This window comes from Mixophyes fleayi, chromosome 11 (genome assembly GCF_038048845.1).
Source record: "Mixophyes fleayi isolate aMixFle1 chromosome 11, aMixFle1.hap1, whole genome shotgun sequence".
NCBI lineage: Eukaryota > Metazoa > Chordata > Amphibia > Anura > Limnodynastidae > Mixophyes > Mixophyes fleayi.
In genome coordinates, this window is record NC_134412.1 from 43,041,401 (window position 1) to 43,054,071 (window position 12,671).

At 44.1% G+C, this 12,671-nt stretch overlaps 1 protein-coding gene across 6 annotated transcripts in view; it reads left to right on the top strand.

The window, feature by feature from the left end:
- IFT46 (intraflagellar transport 46) overlaps nt 1-12,671 on the top strand; it is an 89,350-nt gene that overhangs the window by 26,156 nt on the left and 50,523 nt on the right. The gene's annotated exons all lie outside the window — the stretch shown is intronic.

Genomic DNA, 12,671 nt, shown 5'->3' on the forward strand with positions numbered 1-12,671 from the left:
GCCCAAGTTGTTATTGGATATCAGCCAGACTGAGAAGGGTGCCTCTAAGTTGTTCAAATGGCTACTATCAGAGAGCAACTTGGGTTGGTGCGAGGAATTCCATTTCCTATATATACCAAACGTCCTACATTGTTTACCAAAGTAGTGCAGTATTTTAGTTGGTTAATAAAATTTTAATATTTGTAATATCTCTGTGTGTCTGCGTAGGTCTGCTTATTAAAAAGCTTTATTGCTCAAAATGATTTAGCTTAAAGAGGTTAGTACAGAGAAACATATGATCACAGCTCAGCTCCCAGACATGCAGCAATAATCAAGATTGGAGGAATCTGGCCCTTACCTATAAGATAGCATCTGAGACTTGTTAGTTGAGAGTAACATTACCTGTTTCTTTGCAGCTGATAAGCCATGCTGTCACCATAGATCCCTTGATAGGAGTCACATTGTTCAGATCGACAGAACCCTTCATCAACAAAGCATACTAAGCACTGTTCATTTTATGTCACATCTCTGTTACTAAAGGAAAACCTCAAGACTCCTTGTTAAATTATTTCTAATTGACCACTGAACCTCAGATATAATATTTTCCTGCAAAAACATTGGTGGCCACACTGGATTTTCCATGGTCATCCTGACCCAGCAGTCGTCTTAATTGAATTAAATGGCAATTTGGAATCTCACGACAGTGGCCTGCAGTGCTGGTGCATTTTCTTACTGTACATATGCTGACACTGGGTATATTAAGAGTTTCATGTCAGTAGCGTAACGCCCGTAACACCTTGTGCAGTGTTCGCTTCTGCAGCTGCATAAACCCATACTATTCCATTCCTTAAACATCTATACTAATACAGGGCTGGGATATTACAACAGTGAGCTTCGCATCTCACCCTGTTCTTTCTGTGCATTGAAACCATCAGGTCTACAGCAAGAGAACTCCCTCCCCACAATACCGGCATATTTACCATAGGACTACAGCCTTTCCCCTCCACTTTCACCAGAGGGCACCCAAGAGCCACATCACATCACAAGAGATATGCTGATCATTCATTGATATGCTCTGTCACCTGCAGGGGTTAGCATTCCCACATCTCTTGCATTGTCATACTCATTCATACCCTGCAAAGTCCCCACCACCAATATGAAGTTTAAAGAATATAGGATTTTGAGGTATACAAACCTTGACAGACCGCTTAAAATCTGTCACCTGATAAACTATAACTACACTTGGTGCAACCACCTTCAGGGCTCTCCGGTACTTTAATTTGCTACATGCCTGATGTCCACTGTTCCTGGGTCTGAATGCTGGTACCACAACAGCCTATACAAACTGGAAGACCCTCCATACTAATAAATTACAATACCATATCATACATTGGTAATATATGTCATCATATGTTAGGATATAATAGTTCTAATTCATATTTGTATGGTAATCATTTTTTATAATTCTGTAGGGTGCTCTCTCAGTAGTAGAAATGTTACATTTGTTACTAAAAAAGAAGAGAAAGATACTACTTGTGGGAAGCACTCCAAAAGCTTTTAGATAATATCAAAATTTGGATGCACTAAATGAGTCCTAACTCTTTATACAGGAAATGAGATTGTGCAGCTAGTTTTCCCCAAATAGCGAGTCCCAAAAAAGAAATAAAATTACAAACACTCAATATAAAAAAAATAACTTTTGTTAGATATAATTAAAAGAAAACTTCTGAAAGCGAAATACTGAAGGTAAAATATGTGAGAGTGCTATGGGCAGCAGGGTTCACTTTATAAATTTCTTATTCTCCAATATAAACTCAATAATTTAATGTGCAACCCATGACCAACTGATCAACATGAGGTATTTAAGAGAATATAAGTTATCAAAACACAATATATGTGTCAGTGTTGTTTTCAGACCGAGAGCATTTGAGTGTGGTATTTTTGTTAATGTACACTATATGGACAAAAGTATTCGGAAGCTTGACCATTCAACAGGGACTGTAATGACATTGTATTCAAATACATATACTTTAATATGGAGTTGATCCCCCTTTTGCAGCGATAATCGCTTCCACTCTTCTTGGAAGGCTTTCCACAAGATGTTAGATTGTTTCTGTGGAGAATTTGTGCCTATTCATTCTGTAGAACATTTATGAGGACAAGCACTGATGTTGGATAAGAAGACCTGGCTTGCAATTTCCATTCCACTTCATCCCAAAGGTGTTCCATGGGGTTGAGGTCATGGCTGTATGGGCCAGTCAAGTTCTTCCACACCGAATTCATCAAACCATGTCTTTGCAGTCCTTGCTTTGTGCACTGGAGATCAGTCATATTGGAAGAGAAAAGGTGCTTCCCCAAACTGTTTCTACAAAGTTGGAAGCAAAGCATTGTCCAAAATGACTTTGTATGCTGAAGCATTAACATTGCCCTTCACTGGAGATAAGGGGCCTAGTCCACACCCTTATAAACAGCCCCATACCATTAACCCTCCTTCACCAAACGTCACAGTTGTCATGGCAGGTAATGTTCTCCCGGCATCCGTCAAACCCAGACTCGCCCATCTGACTGCCAAACAGAGAAGCGTGATTGTCACTCCACAGAACACGTTTCCACTGCTCCACAGTCCAGTGTCTGTGTGCTTTACACCACTCCATCCGACATTTGGCATTGGTCTTGGGGATGTGAGGCTTGCATGCAGCTGTGTGGCCATGGAATCCCATTCCATTAAGCTCCTGCCACACAGTTTTTGCGTTGGCATCTTTTATACACTATGCGCCTTAACAATCGTTGACCCGCTCTGTGATTTTACGTGGTCTTCCGCTTCATGGCAGAGTTGCTGTTCCTAAACGCTTCCACTTTCGAATAATATCACTTACAGTTGACTGTGAAATATCTAGCAGGAATGAAATTTCATGAACCGTCTTATTGCAAAGGTGGCATCCTATCGCAGTACCACGCTTGATGAAGTCGGTGAGCTCTTCAGAACGACCCATTTTGTATCACATATGTTTGCAAATAGAGACTGCATGGCTAGGTGCTTGATTTTATATGCCTCTGGCAACTGGTCTCATTGAAACTCCTCAATTCAATAATTAACAGGTGTGGCCAAATACTTTTGTCCATATTGTGTATATTACTTTAGTTGCTCAATGCACTGATAATGAAGAATTTTTCTATACCAATGCTTCTGTGATATTTCATTTGATATTGGATGAAATAAATCAACCAGTTTTTATTATGTTCACATTTGTTCAAAGATATCCTCTTAGTATTCCCCATGGTTAGGCTGCAAAACCAGACTTAATATATATAATTAGATGAAATAGCTTGTTTATGTAATTAGCATGTTTCTGAATTCATGTGGGCTATTTTCACAATGTAAATATTGTTCACAAATTGCTGAGTCCTATCAGCATGCTATGAGATTGTAACAACAGCCGACATTAAAGTCATATACTGGATCAGAATGCTGGTACCACAACAGCCTCCCAAACTGGCTCGACTTAAGCCTTCAAGAATAGCCAACTACTTTATTGGAGATGGAGACTTACAAAATCCTACTCCACGATGCTAACCAGTTGTGGAACACGACTCCGCCAATGTCACAGCCACCATTTTCACTGTTTTGATGGGGAAAGACAATAAGGGGTCAACTTAGAAAGTTGTAAGGAAAAAAGGAACTTCCACATCCATCGCATCTGCTTCAATTTCTTACTGACCCATTCCCTCTTCCTGCTTCTAGCATTTAACCTTCCACCTACCCTTGTTCTTCTAACATATCAGTAGTCCCTCCTAGAATCCAGTTCCTGGAAACAGCAATATCCCAATTTCGAATGGGGATCTAGGAAAAATCCTTCGACACCTCGGCAGTATGCAAACAAAACACGATATCTAGGAATTTGAGCAGAGTCTCCAAGAAGAATTAGACTCGCAACTTGCCGACCTCCAGACTGACCTCTTGTACGTAATGACCAGAGTCTCTGCTCTGAAGAATAGTAAGGAGATATAAATAGACCTCCTTTCTGATTGCAGGAAGAGGTTCAGGTGAAGGAGATGCAGATGCTCTTGGAATACCTAGATAACTGAGAGACAAAATAACCTAAGAGTGAGAAGTATGTTAGAGAATATTCCTCCATAAGGCATTGTAGATGCTGTCACTTAAATCTGTAATGAAATCTTATTTGCTGACCCCAACAATCAAATAATATTTAACGTCCATGGGGCACTCCTCCGCCTTAGAGACCTCCAGTCTAAGCAACCTTGGGATATCATATGCCATCTCCACTCCTGCCTAATGTAACTGTCTAATCTAAATGTTTTTTTACTCGCCCATCCCTTATCTCTTCCATCCTAATTCCCATCCCCTTGCTGATCCTTTGACATCTTTTCTTCCTCTTTTCTCTCCTAGTACCTCTGCAGTGTCTTATTTTACTCACCTTTCCTGTTCTCACCATTTCCTCACCGCTAACCTCTTAGTGTCCTTTCTTTCTGTCATACATATATCTATTTAACGCTTATCCCTAGCATTATTATGTTTTGCTCTTCTCTCTCACTTCTGTCCTCTACCTCTATACCTCTTTCCCTTGTCCTACCTTCCTCCCTCCCCCTTTCAGATTCCCTCCCTATCACTCTCCTTTCTTCTCTCCTCAGCTTCTGTGCCCCTGATCTGACTCGCTGTCCCCTCCGCCACCTTTCCCCTTCTCCTCCCATTCCCCCCTGTTATTACCTACCCCCTCTCCCGCAAATCTATTCCCTCGCATTTTCCTCACTTCTTCCTTCTCCTGTTTCTCCTTTTCTCATTCATACCCCCCAAAATCAGCCCCATCTCCACTCCCCCCCCCCCCCCGTTCCCTGCCTGCTGACGACTTCCCTCTTCATTCTGTTTCTCATGCAATTCAACCCTCTCTCCCTATCACACACACCTTTGCAGTCCAGTAACCCCAACAACCTCATCCACATCTTTTTTCTTCCCTCTCTTCCTCTATCCTGTGGTCTCTGGAATGACAGGTCAGTCTGTAGCAAATTGACCTCTATCCATGATCTCTAGATCTTTCAACCTGTTTTCCATCATTGAAACCTGGCTATCCCCTGAGGACACTACCTCTCCTGCTGCTCTCTCTTTTGGGGGCTTGTTATTTTCCCACACACCCAGACCTGGGGACCGGCAAGGTCATGGCATAGGCATTGGCATTTTTCTCTCCCCCTGCTGCTCTTTCCGGGTTTATCTCTCTTACTCCTCCTTTGATGTACACTCTATCCACCTCTTCCAACCAGCCCACCTCCGTCTTGCCGTTATCTATCGTCCTCTTGGTCCTGTCTCTCAATTCCTTGATCACTTCGCCACCTGGCACCCTAACTTTCCCTCCCTCATCTTGGGGGACACAAATATCCCTATAGACAATCCCTCAGACCCTACTGCTTCCAAACTTGTCTCCTTCTCCTTCCTCGGTCTCTCTCAATGGATCTCCTCTGCCTCCCACCGCAGTGGCCACTTCTTTGATCCGTCTTGTCACACCTTAGTACTGTCTCCAACCTCATCAATTCACCTTTTCCGCTCTTTGACCTCCATCTCCTCTCTTTTAGCATCTCTCCACCCCTCTCATCTTCCCCATCCCCTAAGGTTACTCTCACCAGGCGTAATGTTGACACCATTGATCCTACCACCTTCTCCTTCTCCCTGGTCTCACCTCTCACCTGCTATCTTCAAAAATGCTCCAGCAGTGCAGAACGGCTCTGGATGAAGTCACGCACTCATGCTGACTTTCTCCACTTCAAGTTCATACTTGCCTCTTATAGTTAGACCCCATCACTCTCTAAACACTCCTTCTTTAAGGCTCTTATTTCCTCCCAATCCGCCAACCCCTGTCCCCTCTTTGCCACTTTCAAACTCCCCTCCTCTCTATCTGTTTTTGACTTTGCTACCCACTTCACCTCCAAAATGGAGTCATGATGTACTGCTATCTCCTCCCAGCGGTCCCTTCTTGCCCCCCCCTTTCCCCCCTTCCCTACTTCCCCACTTGCTAGCCCATCCTCCTTCACTCCAGTATCAGCAGATGAAGTCCATACCCCATCCCCTCCCACCTCCTCCGCTACCTCTCTTGAAGTCTGCTTCCACGTTGCCCACCTCCTAAACCCCTCTGGAATCTTCCCCTTCTCCTTTAAACATGTTGTTGTCTCACCCATACTCAAGAAACTATCCCTTGACCCTGTCTCTTTAATCACTACCTTATTTCCCTACTTCCTTTTGCCTCCAAACTTCTCGAATAGGTTGTCTACAACAGTCTCGCCTCCTTTCTCTCTTCTCACACATTCCTTGTTCCACTCCAATCCAGTTTTCGCCCCCACTACTCCACCAAAACTGCCCTCTTTAAGATCACTAATGACCTACTCTTTGCTTAATCTAAAGGACACTTGTCCATTCTTATCCTTCTTGATCTATTTGCTGCATTCAATACCGTTGACCACTCCCTCCTTTTGTAAATTCTCAAATATATATGCCTCTGTAACACTGTGCTCGCCTGGTTTTCCTCTTGCGTCACCAACTGCACCTTTTTAGTCTCTACACATGACTCCCCCCCCCCCCCCCCCAATTCCTTACCTGTCAGAGTTCCCCATGGTTCTGTTCTTGACCCCCTGCTCTTCTCCCGTGGTGTCCCCTTCCGCTCCTTTGGTCCCCGGTCCCTCTATGCTGATAATATCTAGATCTTTCCACTTTGCTAAAGTCTCCTCTCTCCTGATGTCTCTCGGTCATCTCACCTTGGATGTCCCACCTCTACTACCACCCCACCCCCCCTATTGCTGTTAATAATACTACCTTCTTTTCTGTCCCTCAAGTCTGATGCCTTGGGGTCATCCTAGACTCCTCCCTCTCATAAAAACCTCACATTCTGTCCCTTTCAAAACCCTGCTACTTCCACCTCTGGAATATATCCAAAATTTTGCCCTTTCTCACCACAGAAGCCACCAAAACGCATTCTCTCTCATAATCTTTTGCTTTGACTACTGCAAACTCCTTCTCTCTGGCCTAACTGACTTTCACCTTGCACCTCTTAAGTCTATCCTCAGTGCTGCTGCCCGCCTCATTTTTCTCCCCCGCCGCTCTATCTCTGCTATCTCCCACGAACCAGCCCCTACTTTGGCTCCCCATGGCCTACAGAATTAAATTTAAAATCTTCACCCTCATCTTCAAAGCTCCCAATCAATCCCCCCCTCCTTACATTTACAACCTCATCTCTACCTAAACTCCTCGCCGCCCCCTCTGCTCTGTCGATGACCGCCGCCTCATAACTTCACTGATCACCTCTTCCCACTCCCGCTTCCAGAACTCTGCCCGGGCTGCTCCCCAGCTGTGGAACAATCTTCCACACTCCATCAGGTTAGCCTCTACTCAAAAAGGCTTCACATGTGCCCTTTATTAGTTTCTTTATTCAAGCCTATCAGCCTTTCTCCTAACTCACTTGTCCTGGCTTTCAGCCCCACTCCCCTAGTCAGTACCACCCTATTAGGATGTAAGCTGTCTTAAGCAGGGTCATCTATCCTTGTGTTTGCCTTCTAATATTCCATCACCCTCTGCAGAATACACATTCACAAAGAAAGGTACAAACCCCAAACAAGTAATTTCCCCACATCACAATACACAAGACTTTCTAAACAAATGCTCATTGTATCAGATATATACATTAGAAATGCGGCATTTCCTTTGGCAAGGTTAAAACAGAAAAAAAAAAAAAAAATTCTCCCCCTGGCCTCAGAAATTAAATATTTCCCTTACCAAAATATACACAATCTCAAAAATAAGTGCATTGACAATTATATAAATAAGTGCCCTGCGCTATTTCCTTTAAATAAATTTATACCATAAGTTATTTATAAGTGATCCAGTCACATGACTTCTCGCTGGTTACTACCATCGCTCTTACTGACTGTCCTGCAAATAATTTCATCTGCATTACCTTGTTACCTGCATTTTTATCCATTCAGTATATCTGGTCTTTGTATCTATCCAAGGAGGGGAAAGAACTCATTCCTGTTCTCCAGCTACCGGTCAATCTCCTTATTAAACTTATTGCAACACTCTTGGCAAACTGTTTAAAACTACTCCTAACTGAAATTATTTATATTGACCAAGTAGGCATCGTGCCTGGGCAGGAGAATGCACATGACAGTGCCACAAAGGACTGTGCGCATATGGACTGCTTGTTGAAAAGATTATCTTTGTGTTCCCGTCTTTATTACTTTTTCTGTGTAACCCTGGCATATGGACAATCGGTGAGCATGTGAATATAGCTAGCTAGGAAGAATATCAATATGCCTGCTGATACCGCACTGAGGGACTCTGGGTTTGTTTCAGTTGTGCTAGGGGTTTTGCAGATTTTGGTGATCAGATTTATTGTATACTCTCCATAACCATGATTGCATTATATGACTACTGTGTCTTACTGCTATTTGAACTTTTGTTATACTATGTGAAGTACTACAGAATACCAGTGTCTCTGGAGATCTTTAATTCATTACAGCTGTCAGATACTGCCATTGCTAGATGCTTTATTTAATGCTAATTTATTATTAGCAAGCTGTGTTTTCTCTGTTCATCATCATTGTTTACGCTGGATGTTTTCAACATATGTAAATAAACTCAGTTGTTTGAACGTCTCTCCTGCCTTTATCTTGGATTGATTTACCTAACATAATCAGTGACCCAAACAAACAAGTGTAGAGGCTTTGCGATGAAGAATCCACCTACTACTCCTGGGATTGCCAAACGATTAGCAAGACAAATTCAGGAATTGCAGCAGATGGTCCAACTTTGATAACCCGGAAGAGCACTCTACACTGTGTCATCAATGCAAACCGCTAAACTTTTACCCAAGATGTACAACCCAGACAGTATTTCTAGGGACAGAAATACCTTGTAGCAACTTTATGAATAGTTGGAAACTTAATTTTCATACACGACTTCTGTCTTCTGGGACTCATTCACACCAAGTGGGACAAATAATATCCCCCCTTCAAAGTGATCGTCAATCTTTTACCTTTTTTTTAACTTCTGAGGATCCTAAAGTGCAGTAGATTTTTTTTCACAGCTCTGGGCTTTCTCTCTGATGATCCTGAAAAGAAAGCATCGGCTGAAATCTCACTTCATTCTTTAAAACAAGGGAACTGATATGATGAAATCTATTGTTCAGAGTTCCAATGAAGGGCAGCAGACACCACATGGAATGACCTCTGTAGGCTTGGATTGTCTGATACCATTAAATACGCCCTCTTACAATATCCTCCAGCAGAGACTGGATGTATTGATTAATTTGTCTATTAAGATTGACCGCTGATTGAGAGAGACGCGTAAAGAAAAGAGGAGCAGATTTCCATCCTTTTCTTCAGTCTGTTTTGTCCGAACCCATGCAACTTGGTCTTTCTTATCTCTCTACTGAAGACAAGAACAGATGTAGACAGATGAATGTATATGTATGCTGTGAATTGGATGGGCACTAAGCTACTTCTTGCCCTAAGATTGGAAAACTGCCAGACCTAAGGAGGGAGGGAGTTCTATGAGGTTTTACATTCCAAAGTTGTTCAGAACCCCTTGAAACTCCCTTCTTGCTTAAGATATCACTCCTCTTCAATCGAGACTTTTTTGCTTTCATTGATAGTGGTACAACAGGTAATTTTCTGTATCTAAATCTTGCTAATCCTATCAAGTTGCCTTATCCCATAACATTAAGAGGCATTGACAGCTCATCGCTTCCTGGAAGCCAGATTCAATGTATTCACACATGTTGTCTTTTCCTCTGTTTCCCTCAACCCCTTTTATTTGTCTGTATTTCCCCCATAACATGTGTGACTGAAACACTGAGAAAATGATGAATGGCAGAGGTATAAGTCCCAGGCTTTCTGTCTTTTGTGCTTTAAAACCCCAGGGAGATTGTTTGTGGGAAGGAGCAGTTGCTCCAGCATAGTACTGGTGAAGGGCTGCAATGCAGCTCAATCAGTCTTTCAGGCCTGGGGAGGAGCCTCCCTGAGAGACATTGGAAATGATGACCAGAAAACTCTGTATTTTGTATGTGTGTGGGACACAAGGTCGTTTACATGAGAGAGGGTGTTCCTGTGTACACGTGATACAGTGACCTACAACTATCACAACATCTTTTCCCTTCCCACCCTGTATACTCCTTCTAACTAAGGCATACCTGGATCCCCATAAAAAACTAAACAATTTACTCCTAAAATTCTAGAAAAAGAACTCTTAGACCCCTACTATCTAAGAACAGGCAGGACCTAACTCCTAGAGAAATTACTCCCACGTTGTTAGATTTAAGATTACCTTAGTCAGTATTTACGCCGGCCTTCCTAGGGCGCGGAGTCTAACGGCCCTCCCGGTCTTCTCCAAGAACCGCCGCAAGGCAGGGTGGGTTTTGCTGCCGAAGAACCGCAGGTCGCGGCCCCCAGGTTTAGCCTACTGACGTAAGGAAAGAGTTCTATGAGATGGACATGTAGAGGCACGGTCAGATCCACAGGGAAATTGATAAGTGGAATCACTAACCGTATATTCAGAAGGTAGTAGTCTGGAGTAGAAACTGGTGGCGTGCAGGAATCAATCCGCTGTTCAGCCCCAGGAGCAGAAGCGTAGTCCGGAATAGCCGGTTCGGTACACAGAGATCCGTCCGTTATGCAGTACCAGGGATAAGGCAGAAGAGTGGTTCGGTACACAGGAATCAGAAGAAACAAGGGAGAACACCAGGGAGACCAAAGCACAGGAAATGCAGCCAGATACAGGCAACACGTTGCTCTGACACAGACAGTGTGTCAGAGCAGCCCTGAAATAGGATTTTGAATTCCCCGCCTAGATCAGCTGACCTGCCACCGGGACCTACCCGGAAGTGCGGCAGCACGGAGCGGAGAATCGGCGCTGACATCGGTAAGTGCCGTTACACACGTATAGTAGCAAAATGTATAATCGTCCCAAGTCTACAGATCCATTAACAACTACAGTTCAAGGAGCTTGTTGACCAGCAGGTGTTTGTCTCATGAGCCCGCTAACTACTTCCAACTTGGCTGCAAAGATAAAGGAATCCTCGATTTGCTTCGACCTTTGGCATGTCAATGATCTCTACGTCTATCAGGCGGATGTCTTTTCAGCTAGTCTTCCACTTCCTGCTAGTCTTCCACTTCCTGTGAAGTAGCAAAGACGTGGCAGCGACCATCCTCTGTGACCCGCAGCCTGTAAGAGAAAAGTATAGTGTAAGGGAGCTGAGCATCCCTCAGCTTTTTCTTTGTCGCGGTGAACTGTGATTGGGCCCTTTGAACCTCCCCGGCAAGGTCCGGAAACACCATGATCGTTTGATTCCCTGTGGGATGCCTTGTTGTCTTGTAATTCGGAGAACTGCATCTCTATCTTTGAAGTGGATTAGTTTGGCAATAAAAGTGCGGGCCGGGACACCTGACAGGGAAGGCTGAGTTGTCAGTCGATGAGCCTTTTCCACAGCAAATTGTGGGGAGAATGACTCCCTGACAAACTCTTTTGTCAGCCAGTCTTCCAGAAATGTTTCAGGACTAGAGCCCTCTGTCCTCTCCGGCAGCCCCACAAATCGCAAGTTATTGCGTCGAAGCCTGCCCTTCATATCCGTCAATTTGGCCCAACACTGACTAATCTGTTCTGCCAGACCTGAAATCTCACCTAGAAGGTGGGTATTAGAGTCCTCAAGGTTGGAAAGTCTATGTTTCACCTCCCCTTCTCTCCCACATCTTCTGTAAATCATGATGTCTGAGCGAGAGATCAGCCTGCACTTCTCCAAACTTGTCCATAACCGTTTTCTCAGAGGATGTAATGGCCAATAGGACTTGTTATAGCGAGGTGGGATCCCCTTGTGGTGGCATCTCTGCACCTAATGAGGGAGGGGAGGGTTGAGGCACCAGAGGTGAAGAAAAGGCTGGCTGGGTGCCCTGCAACAGTGTGGATTGTCGGGCATATTTTTCCAACTTTCTTGCGGCCTGGCCTGGCTTGCCCATGGTTCCAACGGATATCAAAGCCACTCAGTGACTAAGGGTGCCCCCCACCACTTCCCAGCTGTACTGCTGTCAGCTCCCTCCTTGTGGTGTACAATAATAAGTTCCAAACTACAGACTCCTGTGCTGTAGGTACAAATTGGTAGGTTATACACAAGACCGCAGCCCTGGTTACAGACTCCCACACTGTATGTGCACTGTAATAGAGCTCTCCTGTCACAAGGAAGAGTCCCGCACTACAGACCCCAATGCTGTATAGAAAAGTTTAACAGATGAGCCAGCCCGCTGGAACGCCATTTATTGGGCAACAAGTCTCACTCTCTCCCTATTTCTGTGCCACCAATCAATAGGAATTTGGAAGGGGAATGTGGCCACCTAGGCGTGCCAATAGGGGGGCTAGACCGAGTACGCTCAGCTTCTGTATTAGAGGCAACAATAAGAGCAGTCCCATGAAACACAGAGGGAATCCTTGGAGAATAGTTAACTTAGATGTTACTCACTGCCAGACCATCCAGATCCATACACAGGCCCCAAGTTGCAAGGGTGTTCACCAGTGCAGTGTACTATGCAGGATGGGCATAAACATGTGGGGTGATTGTAACTCGCCTTATGTGGTGAGATGCTGTCCATGCCCCACGCTCCGCTGGAGAGGATCACAGAGGATAATTTTGAGCGATCTTTGGTATGTA